Genomic DNA, 22,426 nt, shown 5'->3' on the forward strand with positions numbered 1-22,426 from the left:
TTAATTCAGCTATATATTTTTTGATATGAATTGACCAAAATTGCACACAATATTCAAGGTGTGGTTGCACCTTGGAGAGATAAAAAGGAATTCTAATATTCTGTTTTAATCTCCAGTGCTTTTCTAAGGGATCCTAACATTCTGTATTTTTTAATTGGTATTATGTTAGCCACTTTCAAATCTTCAGGTACCACACTTGATTTTAAAGATAAGTTACACATTGCTATTAAGAGAGCTGAAGTTTCATTTTTTTTCCAGTTTTTTCAGTACTCTGGGGTGTATACCATCTGTCCCAGATGATTTTCTACTCTTTAGTTTGTCAGCTTGACCTAATAAGAACATAAGAGTCCAATGGTCCACCTAGCCCTGTATCCTGCTTCCAAACAGTGGCCAAGCCAGGTCACAAGTACCTGGCAGAAACCCAATTATATTTATTTTTATTTTTACCATTTCTTAGTATTATATATATTTTTATTATATATATATATATTTTATTACATATTCCTTTTCATTTTTTTCCTTTTTTCTAAGTTCTTACCAATGGCGGAAAGTTGTAAGCAAAAATAATAGGTTGGCTGACATCTCGTACTTAACTTTGGGCACGAGTACATATGCCTGACAAAAACTGAAGTAAATGTTGGTGTCTAACTAATGGCAGTTGGGTGTGTAAATGACATTATTCTATAACATAATGCCTATATTCTGGGAATGCCCCTGACCTACCTATGCCCCCCCCCCCCCCCCATGGCAACATACACTTTTGAGTTGAGCACTATGAAATATAGGGGCACATGTTATAGAATAGGGCATAGGGTAAATGAACTCATAACTCCTAATCACTGCCAAAAAAAGTGCTTGTTAACTAAAATAATTGTTAGCACCTAATTGGCTATTTTTTGCATGATCCTGGGATCCATGCCCAAATTTGGGTGACCTATAGAGAATCTGGGGGTTACTGTGTAACATACAGTATTCTGTAAGTTATGTATGTAAATGTCAGCCCTGTCCATGCCTTGCCCATGACCGTCCCCTGTGAACACACCCTAGCAATTATGCATTAATCCATTTTAGTACATAATTATAGAACACTGCTCGAGCAAATATGCACATAAGTGTACACTTATCTATGTGAATGACAGTATTCCATAAATTTAAGTGCACATGTTGGGTCAGATTCTGTACATTTAGGCATCAGGAAAAATCCGTACTAAGCACTATTGCATAAAGGGCTCTCCGGGCTGAGCACCCTTTAAAGAATAGCACTTACCCCCTAATTCTACAAAAGTTGCCAAAAATTGTGTGTGCAAATTTGGACTCATGCCCAATTTGTGTGCACAATTTAATTGAATAATAAGCCAATTAGTGACAATAATTGGCTTAACAATTATTGGCACAAATTGGAATAAATTAAGTTGTATGTGTGTAAGTTTAGGCATGTGACCTGAGCCTAAATTTTACATGTATCCCCAAAAAGGGGGCACAGAAATGGGAGGGTCATGGGTGGTTTGGGGCGGATCATGCACATGTCTTTTGGTTACGTGTGCAATTATAGAATAAGGGGGTTCCGTGTGTTAATTTAGGCAGGGGCATTTACTTAAGTGATATTCTATAAACCACACCTAACTTTAAGTGCGGCTTATAGAATAGCTTTTTGGGCACCATGGATTCCTGTGCCCAATTTTGAGTATGAGGATTTATGCCTGTGAAACTTGGTGTAAATACTTTGCGAACGAGTTGGGTGCGTAACCCCGGTATTCTATAACTGTGCCAACATTTTTGGAAAGCCTTTGACCTGCCCATGCCCCTCCCAGAGCCACACCCTCTTTTGGGTTGCACTCAAGACAATTTAAGTTCACAGTGTTATTAAATAACATGTAGGGAGATCTGCACTCAAATCTGAATTAGTGCCAATTAACATCAATAATTGATTGTTGACATCTCATTACCTCACCTTGTGTGTCCAAATGTTGGCACCCAACTTTGAGCAACCTATATAGAAATTGTAGGATGGTGCATACATTTAGGTAACCAACTATAGAATGAGGAGGCTATCTTACTTTATAGAATACTAGTGTAACAGATTAGAATTGCATCTAGAATTTAGGCATGAGCACTTTCCCAGGCTTTGAGGTGCTGTAAGTGCTGGAGATATGTGTATAACTTTCATGAAAGTGTGAGTCCTGCCCATGCTCTGCCCAGACTCCACCTAGGTGTACGCATATCTGTAAAATGATCACTATCCTGCTTATTTTCGAAGAAGAAGGGCACCCATCTTCCGACACAAATCGGGAGATGGGCATCCTTCTCCTAAGGTCGCCCAAATCGGCATAATTGAAAGCTGATTTTGGGCGTCCTCAACTGTTTTCCGTTGCGGGGACGACCAAAGTTCAAGGGGGTGTGTTGGAAGTGTACCGAAGGTGGGACAGGGCGTGGTTAACAGATGGGCGTCCTCGGCCAATAATGGAAAAAAGAAGGGCGTCCCTCATGAGCATTTGGACGACTTTACTTGGTTCATTATTTTCACGACCAAGCATCAAAAAGGTGCCTGAACTGACCAGATGACCACCGGAGGGAATCGGGGATGACCTCCCCTGACTTCCCCAGCAGTCACTAACCATCTCCCACTCCGAAAAAAACAACTTCAAAAACTTGTCTTTTTTAGAGTATGTCCTTCGCTATGCCTCTGTCCCTGAGACGGCATTTGAAGACGTCCAAAATGTGGATGTTTCTGTGAGAAGGACATCCATGGCCTTTGCTATGTCCCTGATACCCTCTTTATTTATTTGGATTACAAGTAGGAGCAGTGGGATTTGAACTGGCCACTTCTAGATTGCAAAACCAGTGCTGTAACCACTAGGCCACCCTGCCACCCCTCAGCTCCACTTCCTTGAAATTTGGCCATCCCTGTGTGTTGGGGGGGGGGCAGTATGCAGGTCCCTGGGGGGGGGGAGGTATGTGTGTGTAAGCAGAGGCATAACGAAAGGCGTGGATGTCCTTCTTTCAAACATTTTGGACGTCCTCAACTGCCGTCACAGGGAAGGACATCCTCAACTGCCATCCCGTCGTTTCCCCTCCTTAGGAAGGAAATCGTGTGCAAATGAGCTAACAGCGAGCAGCTCGTTTGCATGCAATTTCCTTCATGCATGCCCGTTGCTTTCCGGATCGGGAAGGGCTTTTTCCATTCAGTTAGTGGGACCAGTGCACTATGAATGCTGGCTCCTCCCAAGACCAAATGGCTTGGATTTGGTAGTTTCTGAGATGGGCGTCCTCGCTTTCCATTATCACCGAAAACCGGGGCGACCATCTCTAAGGTCAACCTAAATTTCATGATTTGGGCATCCTTGACCGTATTATCAAAACGAAAGATGGATGTCCATCTTGTTTCGATAATATGGGGTGCCCCGCCCCTTTACGGGGCCGTCCTTAGGGATGGGCGCCCCGTTCGATTATCCCCCTCCACGTAATATATATGTGTATATTGACAGAATAGGTCGATAAATGTTAGCACCCACTTTATAGAATTACTCTCTTACTATATATAAAAGTCTTGACTTGTATTTTGCATGATACCACAGGTAAAAATATTATAATTAGAGCTTCTGATTTTAGGTTTCAACAGATAAACACCAATAAAACACCTCCAAGGCAAAATATTAAAACAGGTGTTCGGTGGACAAAAACAAGCAAAAAAAAAAAGAAAAAAACCCAAGAACAAATACCACTTCTCCTTATACTTTCTCATGCCTCCCTGGCTTGTCTGGTATCATCCACTCAATGTTTGTGCTGACATCTCCTAAGTGACAGAAATATAATTTTTGATTCCACTGGAAACAGCATGTAGAAATAGTACCTGTGGTGTGAAAACACCAATAAACATCAATTTTTGTATGCTCAGAGAGTACCTGATTAGCTGAAAAATAAACACCAAAGAGCCTTATATTCAGCCTTCAGCAGTCAGTGGTTTTTAATTCACAGCCTATGGCATTGAATATCAGGTTATGTGTGGCCACCCGGCAGTTAACCAGGCAGTGACCAATGTTCAGATCAGTGCCTGGATAGCTTAGTAGGTAAGAAGGCAGTTTTTTTTTTTGCCGTCCTAGCTATGTCTGATTACATAACTAGTTAGTGAACTGGATATCACCACTAACCAGTTAAGTGCAAACTCCGCCCAAGCTCCAGCCCGGATCACCTCCCTTGACCACTGTGGATGGTGCCTGGGAAGTTACAGGCAATATTCAATAGCATTAACCACTTAAGTGCCACTGAATGTTGCTGCATGGCCAGTTAAATGGGTTTAACTGGGCAGGAGCCTCTCCTGCCAAGTTAAACCCTTTTGAATAGCGACCCACAGTAAGCGCTAACCTGCATTTAGGGCCAGAATCTATATAAAACGTGATGAGTAGTGTGCAGCCAATTTATGAACTTTACTTAATTGAGTCATGAGCCAATCAGTGATGATAATTGGCCAATAGCAACCAATTATCACTAATTGGCAATAATAGGAATTTAAGCATGCTTCTTTTTAGGCGTATTCTAAAAAAAGGTGTGCGTAAATTCTAATATGTGTAGCTGAAAAAGGGGCATGGCCATGGGAAGAGTGTGGGTATGTTGGGGGTGTTACTCGAATTTACACATATTGTTATAGAATTTGGGGAACACACATTTAGGTGCAGGTATTTACATCAGGTTTTTAGAGTTGTAAGTGGCTGCACCTATATATAGATATAATAAAAATGGAGGGACATAATAGAACGCAAACGCCCATCTCCATGGGCGTCTATCTCCGAGGACGGGTACGTGAAGGGGCGGGACAAACCATATTTTCGAAAAAGATGGGTGTCCATCTTTTTTTTCGTTAATACGATTGGTGCCGGGCAAATGCATCGGATTTGGGTGGGTTTGAGCTGGGCGGTATCGTTTTTCAGCGATAATGGAAACCAAATGCGCCCAGCTCAAAAATGAACAACTCCAAGGCATTTGGTCATGGGAGGGGCCAGGATTCGCAGTGCACTGGTCCCCCTTACATGCCTGGACACCAACCAGGCACCCTAGGGGGCACTTGTAAAAAGTAAAAAAAAAAAAATTAAAATACCTCCCAAGTCCATAGCTCCCTTCCCTTGGGTGCTGAGCCCCCCAAATCCCCCCAAAACACACTCCCCACAACTTTACACCATGACCATAGCACTTATGGGTGAAGGGGGGCACCTAGATGTGGGTACAGTGGGTTTTGGGGGGGGGCTGGAGGGCTCCCATTTACCAGCACAAGTGTAACAGGTAGGGGAGTGGGCCTGGGTCCACCTGCCTGAAGTCCACTGCACCCACTAACAACTGCTCCAGGGACTTGCATACTGCTGTGATGGAGCTGGGTATGACATTTGAGGCTGGCATACAGGCTAAAAAAAAAAAAATCTTTTTTTTTTGGTGGAAGGGAGTTAGTGACCACTGGGGGAGTCAGGGGAGGTCATCCCTGATTCCCTCCGGTGGTCATCTGGGCAGTTGGGGCACTTTTGGGGACTTGTTCGTGAAAAAAAAGGATAAAAAAAAAAGCAGCCCAAATTCTCGCTTCTGCCGCCCTTCTTTGGGGACTTGTTCGTGAAAAAAAGGGTCCAAAAAAAGCAGCCGAAATTCTCGCTTCTGCTGCCCTTCTTTTTTCCATTATCTGCCGAGGGCGCCCGTCTCTCCTCGGCTGATAAGCACGCCCCAGTCCCGCCTTCACAATGCCTCCGACACGCCCCCGTCAACTTTGTACATTCCTGCGACAGATTGCAGCTGGAGGCGCCCAAAATCGGCTTTCGATTATACTGATTTGGGCGCCCACGGGAGAAAGGCGCCCATCTCCCGATTTGGGTCTAAATATGGCCGTCTTTCTCTTTCGAAAATAAGCTGGATAGTGTCACAAACATACATTGTTCAACAGTCAATTTTCTCCATAAATGATATCAAAATATATAATTTTTTCTGGGGATCATCAGATATTACTGCAGCTCACACCATAGAAACTCAGCGTTCCTTCTTCATTTGAAAAATGGTTGTGGTGCAAATCGTCATTAGATCACCCTTAATTTTTTCAGTTATACGTTTTTTCTAATAAAACGATTAGGCATGTTCGGTCCTATGCGCTATCCTGTACACCACACCAAACTTTAGGCACATTATATAGAATAGCACTAGGCACGTTAATCAGATGCGTCTAGATTTTAGACTCCATTTAAATTATCTGGCCCTTAATGTGGAAAGAATGGCCTACCACAAAACACATTAAAGCGTTAAGTGGTAATTTGCCTCTTAGCATGCACTAATTGCCTGCTATTTATTTTGGGGGAGGGATGTAGTATGAGCAGTCTTTACTACATAATATGCCTCCCCCCCCCCCCCCCCCCCCCCCCCGCCGAATACTCAGGTCTCTAAATGACTGTCATCTGAGTATACCATCGGGTCATTTGGCAAATCTGTAATCTACTAGGCACATGTTTTGTGTACAGCGCCCTCCCTCTGGAATTCTTTGCCCATCCCAATCTGTCTTGAATGATCTTACCCGAAATTTTTTACAACTTTGAAAACACATCTCTGACTACTGTTTTTGATGGCCTATCAGAGGCAAAATGGTACCCAAGATATATTGAGCCTGCTTCTTCCTTCTCTCCTTTTCCTTACTCCTTTTTATCTTTCCTATTGTTTAATGGTGTTCCTTTCTATTCTACTTTAATTTTGTATTGATTGTAAACCACCTTGTTATGCTATGCAGGAGGGGCAGTATATCAAAGCTGATAATAAACCATAAACCATATCCAGCTAGTGTGTTCACATTACTGTGCGCTACCTGGATAACATGGACTTAACATGGGACACTGCACCTCCTAATGTAAAAATTAGCATGGGACCTGCAAAAAAAAAAAAAAAAAAAACCCAACAATGTACTGCTGTGGTAAATTTGGGCTTATCATGTGAAAAAATGTTGCGTTAACATGCCCAAACCCAGATTTTGCTGCATCTTGTAAAAGGGCCACTTAATAAATTATAAGTACCTAAGAATAAAAACTGTGATTATACTGTTGCATGATTCTGTCCCCCCCATAGTAAATTTTGCATACAGCAAACAAGTATATCTTCTTTTTCCACTCAGACATAGGTTGTGCAAGAACATTCCTTTCTATTGTAATATTGAAATGTTTTACTCATAGTAGCACTGTACTGGAATCAAAGTTTAATAGGCCAGTAATTTCCACACACAGGCAGAACAGATTTATAGGAACAGTTCTCCATTTTGGCTGCACACATTACTGGTCTGTTCTGTTTCTTTTTGACTTGTATGAATATAAACACTTTCCATTTCCAGTTGTAAATGTGCCTTTCCGGCTCTTACATAAATATGTCAAACACAGTATATAGAAGTTTAAAATAATTGTCTCAAATAACAAATACACTTTTAATTGAATTTTCGTTTTAAAATTATGCACTTTTACCAAAACAGTAACTGAACCTACTTTAGGCAAGAGCTAGTCAAGAGCAGACGTCCAGGTCCTGATATTCAGAAGATTTATCCTCCTAACTCTAAGAGTTATGGTCATAAATTGCCTTTGAAAATTTACTAGGGCTGAGTGCATAACTTTATTCTCAAAGACATCAATTCTATAAATGTGGAAAAATTGAGGTGCCAAAAGGCAGCACGCCGAGTGTGAATTCTATTTACAAGCTAACTTACACCATCTCAATATCAGGCACAAATGCATACACCTAAATGTAGCTCTTTAGCATGTGAATGTATGTATCCTATACCCTCATGCACTGCCTATGTGCCTTACCCTGTTCATGCTCCCTTACATTTACATGCTATGGGGTGAATTATATATATGGAACTGAAAAAAAATCACTATTCCATAAGCCATGCTTAAAGTTAATCATGGTTTATAGAATAGTGCTTATGCCCGGGAATTGTGCTTAACTTTAGGTGCAGCCATTTGCAGCAACTGAAAATTGGTACAAATGTACATGCTCTAGTCGAAACAGATATATCAAGACCACAAAATCCAATAGCAAAAAAAAAAGGTCTCGACAAAAAAGCTGTAAACACAATTTTATTTCAAACTGTTTTTTTCAAATTGATTTGTTTAAATTGATGTTGTGAAAGTTAAATTGAAGCGCTAAGAAATCTAATGTACGTGTTCTGGCACTTTTGTTAAAAGGCAGCACCATATTTGATTTTCATCGTAAAGCCATGGAAAAAAACAGGCAGTAAGGTCTCTGGCAGTAGGCGTATATTTCTAAGATTTTTAAGTATTTTGGAGAATGGCGTGTTTAAATGATGTATTATATATTTTTGTTCTAGATGAATATCATAACGGTAGAGTGATCTAAAACAAGCTGCACTAATTAAAGATATATCCCTGAGGAAGCCTGCTATTTGGGTAATACGGGACCCGTTGGAGCTTTTAAAAGATAAGTGCAAGCTGATTCTGATTCACGTTATGAAAAAAGGTATTGATAAAAAGTTTAAGAAAAAAAATAAACTTGAAAGGGTTTTTGGACCAATGAATGAGATCTAACCCTAATAAACGCTGATAAATTAGCAATTTGCATAAAATCAACAGCGGTGGTTTCTGAGGTCCTTTCCCTTTAATTTATCATTGTTTACTGATTTTTTTGACAAGACCTTCTACTTTTTTTTACAAATATACATGCCTAAATTGGGTGTGTATCCCCCATATTTGATAAAAAACGTGCGTAAATACTGGGAATGGCCCCATTCTGCCCATGAACCTCTCATTTCTGCACCCCTTCTTTTTATTTGTATGTAAAATTTAGGTGCATAAGTTCTAATTAAATCTAATTAATGTCAATAATGGCTTGTTAAAAAGCCAATTATTGGCACACATTAACTCATTATTCAATTAAATCGCCCAAACAAACTACTACTACTACTACTTAGCATTTCTATAGCGCTGCCAGGGTTACGCAGCGCTGTACAAGTTTAACATGGGGAAGGATAGTCCCTGCTCAAGAGAGCTTACAATCTAAAGGTTACAAACTATGTAGTCAGTGTAGGTAACTTACAACTTATGTAGTCAGTGTAGGTAGCTTACAATCTAGAGGTTACAAACTCTGTAGTCAGTGTAGGTAACATGAATGGGGAAGGTGGTTAGGCGCCAAAAGCAAGGGAGAAGAGATGGGCTTTGAGTAAGAACTTGAAGATAGGCAGGGAGGGCGCATGGCGTATGGTCTCGGGAAGTCTGTTCCAGGCATAAGGTGATGCGAGGCAGAAGGGGCGGAGTCTGGAGTTAGCGGTGGTAGAGAAGGGTACGGATAGGAGTGATTTGTCCTGAGAGCGGAGGTTACGGGTGGGAACATACGGGGAGAGGAGGGTAGAGAGGTAATGGGGGGCTGCAGATTGAGTGCACTTGAAGGTCAATAGGAGAAGCTTGAACTGTATACGGTAACGGATCGGGAGCCAGTGAAGCGACTTGAGGAGAGGGGTGATATGAGAGTATCGGTTCACGCGGTAGATAAGACGTGCGGCGGAATTTTGGACAGACAAATTGGGCATACACCCAAATTTGCGCATGCAATTTTTGGCAACTTTTATAGAATTAAGGGGTATAGGGTGAATTCTATTAATGGAGCTCAAAAATTGGTACCGGAAAAAATCGGTGCTTAGGTGTATTCTATAAAGGGCATCCTGAGATGAGCGCTCTTTATAGAAGAGAACTTAGAGCTGATTCTCAGACCTAAAGCTAAGAACTGGTATTTACGCCAGCTGAAACCTGGTGTAAATGCTGGCACTCAACTCATTCCAAACTGACTAGTCCTCTTATTTAAAAAAAATCAACAACAAAAGAACTCAAACTCGTGGCATTTTGGTGCATAAATGGCACTATTCTAAAAAACTGCATGCAAATTTACAGAATGCGCCCAACCCACCCATGCCCCTCCTCTGGCCACACACCTTTCGAGTTTTGCAAGGTTATAGAATAGAATGCAAGCAGATGTGTGCAAATCCAAATTAGTGACAATTATGTGCAATAAATGATTAAGGCCCATTAATTAATGATTTCATAGCTCATTAATTTAGTTGCACATACAATATTTTGGCATAAATGCTATACTTCAATAGACCATTAACAAATTAAGGGGCCATTTTACTAAGGTGCACTAATAGATTTAGCATGCACTAACAATCAGCGTGCTAAATGATAAGATGCCTATAAGAATATAATGGACGTCTTACCATTTAGTGCCTGCTAATCATTAGTGCACGCTAAATCCATTAGCACACTTTAGTAAAAGAGACTCTAACTTAAGGCCCTTTTACTAAGCCATGTAAACGCTTATGCATGCCCAACACACATCAATTTGGAGTTACCGCCCGGTTACCGTGTGGTAATTTCATTTTTGGCACGTGTCCACTACGTGCGTCTGAAAAATACTTTTTATGTTCTGACATGCGTCAGCTATGTGCGCCAAGTGGCATCTGACGCATGTAGGTCATTACCACCCGGTTACTGCGTGAGACCTTACCACTAAGTCAATGGCTAGCGGTAAGGTCTCAGACCAAAAATGGATGAACGGCAATTTTTATTTTTCCGCATGTCCATTTTTGGCAAAAATTTTAAAAAGGCCTTTTTTACAAAGCACGCTAAAAAAATGGATCTGCATGCACCCAAAACCCGCGCCTACACTACCGCAGGCCATTTTTCAGTGTACTTAGGTAAAAGGTCCCCTTAATTCTTTCAAAGGGCTCTGCTCAGACAAATGGTGACGGAACCCACAAGGGAAGGAGTGGCGCTGGATCTGCTGCTCACAAATGGGGAAAGTGTGTCTAATATCAGAGTGGGGTGCCCACCTGGGCAATAGCGATCATCAAACGGTTTGGTTTGATATAATAGCTAGAGTAGAGGGCAGCCACTCAAAACTCAAAGTCTTGAATTTCAAATATGCTGACTTTAGTAAAATGAGAGCAGGCATGAAATACAATTGAATATCACTAAAACTGCTTAACAAATTATTGTAGCTGGTGGAAACAGCACTAATAAAGGCTATATTTTGTGATCCTTTTTCTACACTGTTCTATACAATACAGTAATACATGGCCAAATTTCAGTGACGATATCCTGTTTACTGATGGGTTCATCTTAACTGTTGTAATCTGCCATGGGAAGCCTGGTGTTATAAAGATTGGAAGTAAAATTAAACTCTTCTTTCATTGAGGCACATAGAATCACATCTTCATCTCATTTCTTTTGTACAAATGGATTATTCTGTTTTGAGCAAGTTTCAGAGACAAGTAGACCTTTAAATTTTGAACAGGATGCTCAGCCGCCATCTTGGTAGAATTATAATCCTTGATCAGTCAGCATGACAGCATAGCGCCAGTAAGAGGTATGCATTTTTACAAAAAATGTTCTTGCTCTTACCACAAATCAACAATAGTAAAAATAAAAATGAATAAATATATATGATTGAATTGTGAGTAATTTTAATATTCTTATCCAGGGGGTATCCTTGAAAAAAACCGCTCGGTAGTGAAACATGATTCATGTTGGAGCAACAACCCTCTGAAGCCAACATTACCTTTGCTGAAAAAGCTAAGTAAATTTATATTATATTAAGAGTTTAAGTACATAAATACTAAGAAAAAATGAGGTAGTAAAACAAAACTCTTTATTGAGCGTATGAGTAACTTTAACGGACCAGTGATGAGCTGGGGTGTATTTAAGCAACAACTGTAAACAATGGGTATGCTTAATTCCCCAAACTGAGGTCTCAGATAGACAACACTACTGTAGTTACAAATAAACCGGAGAATGTGCATTAAAAGCAACGCAGACATCTTGATATCATATGACAGATCTGATAAATCAGTTTGGTTGCAAAAAAGTTTAGATCTGATTTTTTTTCTTTTTTTTTTTTTAAATAATTTATTTATAATTTGTCATTTTACAAGGATCACTTGCAAACAGTAATACAGAGATGACTGTACATTAATACAATATTAGAAGAAAACAATCTCAACTAGATAAATAGATTATATACAATCCTCATAGGCGCCCGGTATAAGAGGCTTGGACAGGCTAAGCCTCCCCTGCTGTGCTCTAAGGGGTTTAAATTGTTGATTTACCTCCATCCTCACAGCAGGAGCTGCAGTGAAAGCCCTCTAGCCTTGTCCTGTTGTAGAAATTGGTTTATGGTTTGTTTACCTTACTGCTGGGAGAGCGGGGGAGGGGGGGTTGGCTGGAGGTGTCCTGGGTTGCCAGGGAGATATTTAATGAGGATGACTTCCTGACCTGCACTGAGAACAGATAGCAGCAGATACTGGGCCAGCATGATCAGAAAAAGTCAGACAACAAAGGTAGAAAAGATCATTTTATTTTCATTATAGTGTTTGGAATATGTCCACTTTGAGAATCAGGTGCTCAACATTAAAAGTTTATATTTACTTATTTATGGCATTTTATCCCACATTAAACATGAATTAGGGTGTTTTATGGCTCTACATGAGAATTGTGATGATATGATCCCTTGTTTCATATTGTTGACGGTCTGCATTTTCTGTATGGGTGGTATATTGGTGTATTAGGTTCTGCCCAGTGTAATATTTATGGTACAGTAAGGTTCTGAGTGTGTTTTTGCACAAAGTTGTGCATAGTGTTTTGCAGTTGAGCGATTGTGCTTAGAATATGCTTTGAGCAACCACTTTATTCTTTGACATATGATACATATCTAATATCTAAATTTAATAAAAGGTATTAATTGTGACTTTTATTTTTATTTATTTATTTTTTTCTGTGTGTTATCAGACAATTATGGATTTAAACTCCACCCCTGGCCCCACCCCTAACCCCGCCCCCTTTAGCCTCCCCAAACAGTTGGGCCACCGACCGTCTATGACAATCCTTCTCTTTCTTAGACCACAAAATAAATAGGGAGAGTGAAACAAGACAAGGAGATCAATTAAACAACAGTAAACCAAGAAAACGTGGTATTAACCAGATTATCCCCAGTTATTATTTATCTGAATCATTAGATCTGATTTTTTGACTGACATACCTAAACTTAGGCACGATTCCTGGGTGTAAGAGCTATTCTATAAGCCACACCTAACTTTAAGAGCGGCTTATAGAATAGTGCTTTCTTCAGTGCCATATATAAAATTCACCCCATAATGCAGACTTTTAATTCTCAGCAAGCAAGAACTAGCACTGCATCATGAAGGGGCATTCCCATTATTTTTAAAATTACAAATCATGTATTAACGTTTGGATTGGGGGGGAGGGAGAAGGAGAGAGAAATCCTCTTGGGTAACAAACAGCAAAAGAAAAAGCTGTGGCTTCTAAGTCTGTCCTGTTTGTCTGTCTAGGCACAGCAGCCCTTTGTGCAATCTGTACTACACTTATTATAATCAATGCTTGATTTGTGATTATACAACTTTTTAGTGCATTGAACTCCTGATGCAGACAACAAGCAAACCTTCTCTGGAGTAGCCCCATATTCTGGAATGCACTCCCTGAAAGGCTCTGCTTAACCCAAGACTATCTCTACTTCAGGAAGCAGATGAAAGTTTGGCTCTTCAACCAGGCCTTTAATGGAAGAAGTAATTTACCTATTAGACCGACACACGCACACACACAAGGTGTGACACGGACAGGACATGTTTATCCACACCTACCCTAGCTGAGATAATACTTAATCACCTCATGTGCAACGTTCTTTAAATTAGTCCCCTTATTTTCTAACTCCTCTTACTCTCTTACCTAGCTATATGTTCTATCATTGCTTATTCCCTACATTGTCTATTAAAATGTTCTATTATGTATCATGGATTGTGTATACTTTTCATTGTTATCTGAATATTTTTACTGCTGAAATTGTCTATTACTTATGTTTGCTTTATTCTTACTGTACACCGCCTTAAGTGAATTCCTTCAAAAAGGCAGTAAATAAATCCTAATAAACTATGCTGAAACATGACTATGTCGAGTCTTGCTTCTCCAGCTGCAAACACTGACCTTGTCATTGTTTATAACCTTAATATTCAGATGTGTTTTAATATTAACTTGGAACTCTTTGGATTAATATGTGGTAACTAATCCTGGATAATGCAGAAGTGCTCACCGCCTCCTATTTAAGAGTCGGTAAATGGTCCTTTGTTAATGCACTGCACTTTACCATATGCTAACTGCCTAACATGTTCTACATACACTCTCCACCCATGCCATGCCCCCTGACAGAAAACTTCACAAAATGTAAGTAACACATAGCTTAACCCATGGTAACAGGCAAACTACCACAAAATCCCTTAACACGGTGATGTGTTAACCTATTTCCTCATTTTATCTGTGTGTTTAGGAGGGAGTTCAGTAAATGACACCCAAAGTTAGGTTACTGAAAGATCCACGCTAAATTAGTATTCTGCAAAGGACACGCTGTGGAAATATTGATGCACAACTAACAACAACTGGGCACGTAAATAATGCTATTCTATAACGTTATGCCTAAATTCCATGAACACCCCTTAGCCATTCAAGTCCTTCCCATGGCCACACCCCCTTTTGAGTTGCATGCCATATAGAATTGGGTACAGGGCAGATCCGTGCACAACTCCAAATGACACCAATTATTGATAATGGCTCATAAACTAATTAGTCTGCATGGGGATCTGGAACCCACACCTTGGGCAATCTATACATAAACCAGAGATTAATGCTTAAAACACTTTAGTAGAAGGGCCCCGAGACTGGAGAAACAAATTATTTTTCATTTCTTATTAGAGCATTTAGTCTAACTGTTCAAAGTACTTTATTAGTTTGTCATGCCCTCTCTGTTCTACATTATTTATGATACACATAGATTTTCAATCAGAAATTCAGGAGATTCAGTCTGCAGTGTGTTAAGTAGATGTGGCATTAATTTCAATAAAAAGTATTTCATTATAGAGTGCAATATTTCATTAAACTTGATTGTATTCAAAATTGAATTGCATCCATTTGTAATTTGCATGGAAAAAAACTATATCCACTTCCACGTAAACAGTATATATCTCACATTCATCACAACGAATTTTCAGAATGTAGCAGGCATTTAGCTAATAGAGACTTAAGAGTGAACATGAGTGTCTATTTAGAAAAAACAATTTTTAAAGACTTGTTTCCTCTGGTCGATAACTGATTTATCTATGTAAATTGATTTTTTTTAAATTAGTCACCCTATTTGCAGGTAAAATAATGTATCTAACCAGGTGATTTTCAGCCCATGGTAGACACTGGCATTGATTATCCAGGCTAATTCTTTAGGTGTTAGCCAACTGGAGCTTATGTGGATCTTGTCCAACATTCAGTCTGGATCCGTATAAGACTGATATGCAGGTCCTAGCTGAATATTGACTGAGACCCACATAAAAAGTTTGGGCAAGTACCAAGCCTCCATTCGGATCCCCCCTCACACACCCTCTGGAACTTCAGAACCCATTCTTAAGATTCCCCCCCCCCCCCCCCCAAAAAAAAAAAAAAAAATTCTAAGCAATCCCCAGGTCTCATCCCACCCCCATAGGTCCATCTGGGCCCAGCACAGCCTGGTCATCAAATATTTATAGTGACTGGATTTTATTGTCTACTTTTGTAGAAGTCACAACTATGTTTTGCTGAAGACTTGTAGTATTTTTTTTATAACTGATTATTGAGTGTGAGCTCTGACTTTGATCAGTTTTGTGCTGTTGTTTGATGCTCTTTGTTGCCTAAGGTGTTAGCATAATACTAATGATACACCAAATAAGCATGTATTAGAACATTCAACCAACATAGATATTTTTATTTATTTGCTGCATTTATATCCCACGTTTCCCCACCTATTTGCAGGCTCAATGTGGCTTACAATATAGTACAACAACAATCATATTGATGGAATAAGAAAATCAAAATGTAGATAACAGATAAGGTGCATAAGAATATCATGGCAATCATATTAACGGAGAAGAATTTCAGAATTGTTGCAATTAAGATGCATAAGAAAATTATGTATAATAAGAAGTGGATAAATAGTTACAACATAACTTAATTATATCAGGACAAGATATAATGTTCAATAGTTAGGGTGTAAATTAACATAGACAAATTAGGAAAGTTCCATTATAATTGTATCAGGTGAAGCTTAGGTGTCAGTTCCTATTGGGGATCTTTTTTGTGCGTCTGTTTGAACAAGTAGGTCTTCAGTAACTTTTGAAGGTCATCAGGTCATGTGTTGTTCTTATGGTGGTCGGTAATTCATTCCATAGTTGTGTGCAGATGTATGAAAAGCTGGATGCATGTATTGATTTGTATTTAAGACCTCTGCAGTTGGGATAATGGAGGCTTAAGAAGGTGAGTGATGAACTTTTGTTATTTCTCTCTGGTAAATCTATTAGGTCTGACATGTAAGATGGGGCATCTCCATAAATAATTTTATGAACCAAGGTGCATATCTTGAATGCAATATGATCCTTTCAGTGGAAGCCAATGCAAAATGATGCTAAAGAGTTTCTACAATATGGCATACCATAAATCTGAGAGACCAAGAGTAGATATATGATGGGAGCAAGATGCGCAGTACAGATTCAGTTGGGATAATTTGAAAGTTAGTTAAAGTCAAGGCACGTTCATTTTATAGATAAGCAAGAGATAAAGAACTGATCTAAATTACAGTGTGTGTAGCAAGTTAGTCTCCAGGTGCAGAAAAAGTGTCTAGTCAGTCACCCTATGTCAGTTGTTCCCAATCTTTTTCAGTTCACGGCACCTTTAGTGTCTGAGTAATTTTTTGCGGCATCCCCCCCCCCCCCCCCGACCACACAGATCTCCACCCTACCCCACCCCCGGCCACACAATGGCACAGCAAGTTAAAAAGTACAAAAAAAATTGTAATTCACAGCAAATCAAATACAAATCAAAAGTTATGAACATATAAAACATGAATAATCTACAATCTAAAGCCCCATCCCATCTTCATCTCCACCCAAGGTACCAAACCTTGCTTACTTCATAAATAGTCCATACTGGCTCTCCTACTGCAAGGCTCTGTCTTTTTTTTAAATTTTGTATAAGAAGTAATATGAAATGATTCCTTTTATACTACATCACTCACTTGGGAACATTTGGTTTGTTCTCCTTCAAAAACATCCATCAAAGCCAGACCTGTTATTTTGGGTGGGACCTAACTCAGGTGGGCCCTTCCTGCACTCACCTCTGTTCATACATAGTTTTTCCTCTCCCCTCCCCCAAATCCAGTGCAATCCTGATTGGGAAGCAAAGAGTGAGGCTCTTTGTTTCCCAATCAGGATCACCGTTTTATGCGCCAGACAGGCTCCATGACCAATCACAGCTGAACTGTGATCGGTAGCTTGTCCCAGTCATGTTTAACCATGTGTTGCTCACATTGGCACCACTATGTAAACTCATAGGCCATAGGGATTATTGCAGGGGAGAGGTGCGTTCCTTGCTGCCAACACTTGTTCTGGCATTTGGCATGAACTCCCGCCTGTACACCATGGCATCCCTTTGAGTTTGGTGTGGTGCACTGGGGTGCCGTGGCACACAGTTTGGGAAACGCTGCCTTATATATTAAAGGCTTGGGGGAAGATCCAAGCTTTCACCTGCTTCCTGAAGTAGAGGTAGTCTTGAGTTATGCGTAGCTCCTCTGGAGTAAATTCCAGAGCGTGAGGGCTATTCCTGAGAAGGCTCGCTGGTGTGTATCACATCGTACAATTTCTTTTGATGAAGGTATAGATAGTGATGATCCTTAAGAGGACCTTAGAGGTCTTAAATGTGTGAAAAGGGCTAATTTATTCTTTAAGTGCTGTGGCCCATTTTGTCTGGGGGCCTTGAAAATCAAACATAGAGTTTTAAATTTAGCCCTGTAAGGCACTGATAGCCAGTGTAGTTTTTGCAGGAAGGGTGCGATGTGGTCATGCCACCTGCAGCCTTCTATCAGTCGTGGTGCAGCATTCTGAATTAGTTGGAGCTGATACAAACTCTTTTTGGTTTGGCCAGTGTACAGAGCATTACAGTAGTCTAGTCGTGATATTATCATGGCATGGACCGCTGTGGTCAAACTCGTCTTTTCAATGGTGGACAAATCGGTATAATCGAAAGCCGCTATTTTGACACCATCGCCGCTTTCCTGTCGCAGAGCCGGCGAATGTTCAAGGGGGCATGTTGGCAGCAATGCGAAGGCGGGACATGGGCGGGCATGGGCGGGGTTACGAAATGGCCGGCTTTAGCCCATAATGGAAAAAAAAAAGACGGCGATGAAAAGCATTTGGCCGCTTTTACTTGGTCCCTTTTTTTTCAGGTCCAAGCTTCAAAAAGGTGCCCGAACTGACCACATGACCACTGGAAGGCAGCGGAGATGACCTCCCCGTACTTCCCCAATGGTCACTAACCCCCTCCCACCAAAAACACCCCACTTTGAACACTGTTGTTTCCAGCCTGTATGCCAGCCTCAACTGCCGTACCCACCTTCATGACAGCAGAATGTGTTCTGTCCTCTGACAGCCTTTTCCTGCTTGTGATGTGGCTCTGGGGTGAGTGTGACACCTTTTCTGTTCTTTTTACTGCAGAGTCACATCAGCAATGCATTGTGGTGGGTGTAGGTATTGGTAGTTGGTAGGATCTACTCCCCTGGTGCTTTCCCCCTGCTTACTGGGTCAGAGTGTGCCCTGTTTTGTTTCCTGTTGTAGCCCATGCGGTAGTGGCCATTTTTGTAAGACAGTTTAGATCCCTTTCCTATGTTACCCATGTTAGAGAACGTAGTTCTTACCTTGAATGGTGCTGAAAGAGGGCATTGTACACCATTTTGCCAGCTCTGACCTACTGCTCATCTTAGTACCAGGGGACTCTTTGCCAGTGGGGCACAACCTCTGATCTGCAGTTAACTGTGAGTAAACGTGGTTATTTCAAGAAAGGACTTTTTCAGAGAGATTAGTCTTCTTCTACTACTACTACTACTTGACATTATAATATAAAGAAAAATTGTTACTACATACATAATTAAATCAAATCGTCCCATGATCTTATGCTCATCTATAGTCCACAATATAGGGGCAAAAACAAACTATATATCAGGAAAACCACATTACTATCTAATTTAAGAAAAAGGTGGCAGAGAAGAGAATCGAGTGCCTCTTAAATTCTAAGGCGTAGAAGTTGTTACTGGTCCTGGTTGTGGTACATGTGAGCCAGCTAACTTAGATTCCAGAAAAGAGTTTAATTGTTTAGAATCAAAAAATATATATTTAACAGAATTTAACTTTATAACACATTTGCATGGAAAATTTAACCAAACTAGTGCACCCAATTGCACAGGTTTCAGGCGAAGTTTAAGGAATTCTTCTCTTTTCTTTTGCATAACCTTAGAGACATCAGGATACATTCTTATTTTGCAGCCAAGGAAACTCTGTCCTCGATAAAGAAAATATTGCTTAAGGTTGTAAAATAAATGTAACTTTAAGAGTTGCTGTTATCAATCCCACCATATCATCTTCTATCATTTATGTTAGAGTTATACCTAGAGTTTCTGCTAGTGTCTCTAGTCTCTCTCCTTGATCGGGATCTTTCTTTGACAAAGGTGTTATGTAGAATGTTTTTGATATCGGAGGATATGACTGTTCAGGAATTCTCAATACCTGTGTTAGATATTTTTTTAAATGTAAAAAGAGGTGAGATTGAAAGCTGCTTTGGAAAATTTATAAGTCTGAGAGTATTTGAACGTTGGTAGTTGATTCTCTTTAATCAAATTGATTTGTATCTGCTGGCAATTTTGTATAGCCTTAGAATTACTTTCAGTATCTTTAGTCAATATTACAATCGTTTGATCCAATATAGGTATTTTTTCCGACAAAGAACTTGTCTGTTGATTAACAAATGTGAGTTTCAGAGAAAGGGAAGCTTCTAGACAAACTGGGGCTTCCCATATAGATTCTAAAGTTATTACTTTTGGTTTCTGTGGTGATAAAGACTTACTTGGCAAGCCAAGTTCAAGAGGATTCTTCGAAAGCTGGTTTTCATGTGCCACTTGATTTTCCCAAGAGACATTCCCCTCTGTTTCACCCACTTCTTCCAATGCGGGGATAGTCATTGTCTCCTCTCCCGTAGCAGTGCCCGCGCCAGGAAACCCCGTTGATGATCGAGCGTCCAGCGTTTCCTGGGTTGCTCCCGGGGTTATCGCTGGCATCAGGGGAGGATTTCGCTCTTCGGGACTCAAAGATGTTTCGGCTTCAAGCCGTGAGATTGAGAGACCCATCTCCAAACTTGGCGGCAGCAAAGAAGGAGTTCTCGCCATAGCACTCTGTACTATGAAGCGGTCCAGAGTTCCAAGCGATGGCAGGGGTAGCACTGCAGGGCTAGTGCGTTGCCTGCCTCTTCTTTTGGGCATCAGGAAAACAGATTTTTCAAACTAAGAAGAGGTGAGTCTGGAGCTGCTTCACTCGCGTCTTACTCGGCCGCCATTTTGCCCCGTGGCACTCCATTTTTAGCCATGTTAGTTGTGTGTTATTGCCTAACATAGCTTAGTAAAAGGGCGCCAGAGTAAATTTGTGCTAATGAACATTTGTGTGTGAAAACCACAGAGGACATGCTGGGCATGCCTTTGCACTTACTGAATGTTAGGTTTTGCTGTTAAGGCACTGTAAGTGTAAAACATGACACGCTTTAGTAAAAGACACCCTAAATGCATAGATTAAAAAAAAAAGTAAAAATAAAAAAATTCTGAAAAAAATAATTGTTTGGGGTTTTTTTTGCCTACACAAACTCCTGGTAAACGCGCTCCCAAATGTAGCATCAACCATGCACAATATTATACTTACAAGGTGTACAGGTGGGTGCACTCTACACGTGTACCCACATATTTTAAAACATACATGTACATTGCAAATCTGCTTCTGGGAATTCCAATATGCATGTGTGTAGCAGTAGGTGTACTCTTTCCATGTGCTTTTCACATGGGTCTGTGGCAGTAGAATCTTATAAAAGCCTGTTATTGAATTAAAAATGGTTTTAAAAAATTCCTAGAAGCAAAATAGGAGTGGGAACAGAACCAGGCTCTTGGAAGACAGATTGGACACAGTCAAATTCCAGAAATTCAATTTATTGAAGATTCTACAAGGTACCCTATTTTGGCACTGTAAGTGAGGTGCAGCCACAGAAGGTGGTACGTTTGATTTTACATGTTACAATATTTATACATGTAATAAGTTTTTTGAAATGCATCATTTGTTTAATTTTTATTTTAAATTGTGTATATAAAATTTAAATCTGTTTTGCTTTTATTATATACATACTAGTAAAAAAGGCCCGTTTCCGAAACCAATGAAACGGGTGCTAGCATGTGGCTTTTTTTTTTGTGTGTGTGTGTGTGTGTGTGTGTGTGTGTGTGTGTGCAGGTTGTTGATGTGTGTCTTTTTTTGTTTTGTTTTTTGCTTGGGGGTTGTGGGATGTGCTTTGCCGGTCTATTTTTGCACATACCCACAGCAGGAATATTCTTCTCTCGTTCCAGCGGTGGTTCTGTGCTCTCCGTGCTGCACAGATAATGAGCCATTATGCTGGGGAATGCTCCTCCCTTATTGTCACGTAGTTTCCTCTGATTGGTCCGTCTTACGTTGCCTAGTGTTGCCTGGGAACAGTGTTTATTTTTATTTTTGTTACATTTGTACCCCGCGCTTTCCCACTCATGGCAGGCTCAATGCGGCTTACATGGGGCAATGGAGGGTTAAGTGACTTGCCCAGAGTCACAAGGAGCTGCCTGTGCCTGAAGTGGGAATCGAACTCAGTTCCTCAGTTCCCCAGGACCAGAGTCCACCACCCTAACCACTAGGCCACTCCTCCACTCCTTTGTGTTTCAGAGTGTTGAGGTTGTTTTTTCTGATTGGTCCGTCATGCAAGGGTGGGGCAGAGAGACATGGTCAGTGTTGTGGCTTCACCACCATGAATCCATGAACCCTTCAGGGAGTGACTGAGTGACTTCAGAACGTTGTCTTCAGAACATTGAGGGTGAGTTTTATTATAGTAGATTGTTATTTATTATCCAGATTTTTACATGATTTATATATATGATGGTTGTATGATTTTTGTATGTTTTTTAGACTCCTAAGGCAGGTGCATAGGTGCCGAAACACAGCTGCTGTGTCGAGTCACTTGATGCTCATTAATAAAGGCTTTGTAACGCCAAACGTCTCCCTGGGTTCTTGAAAGAGCCAGATCATCCTACTCCCTTTTTTTGCTGCTTTTTTTGGTACAGTAAGTGCCTTCCTCAGGAGTCTAAGGAATATGAAGGCTCAATTGTCGAAAGAAGCACAGCTCAGTAGGTCAAATTGGACACAGAAGTTATGCAACGTTAGTTCAGGTCCTGGCTATAGTCACAGCATAACAGCTACAAAAACCTACTGAGCTGTCTGTGAAGAGCTGGTTCTGTT

This window comes from Microcaecilia unicolor, chromosome 7 (genome assembly GCF_901765095.1).
Source record: "Microcaecilia unicolor chromosome 7, aMicUni1.1, whole genome shotgun sequence".
NCBI lineage: Eukaryota > Metazoa > Chordata > Amphibia > Gymnophiona > Siphonopidae > Microcaecilia > Microcaecilia unicolor.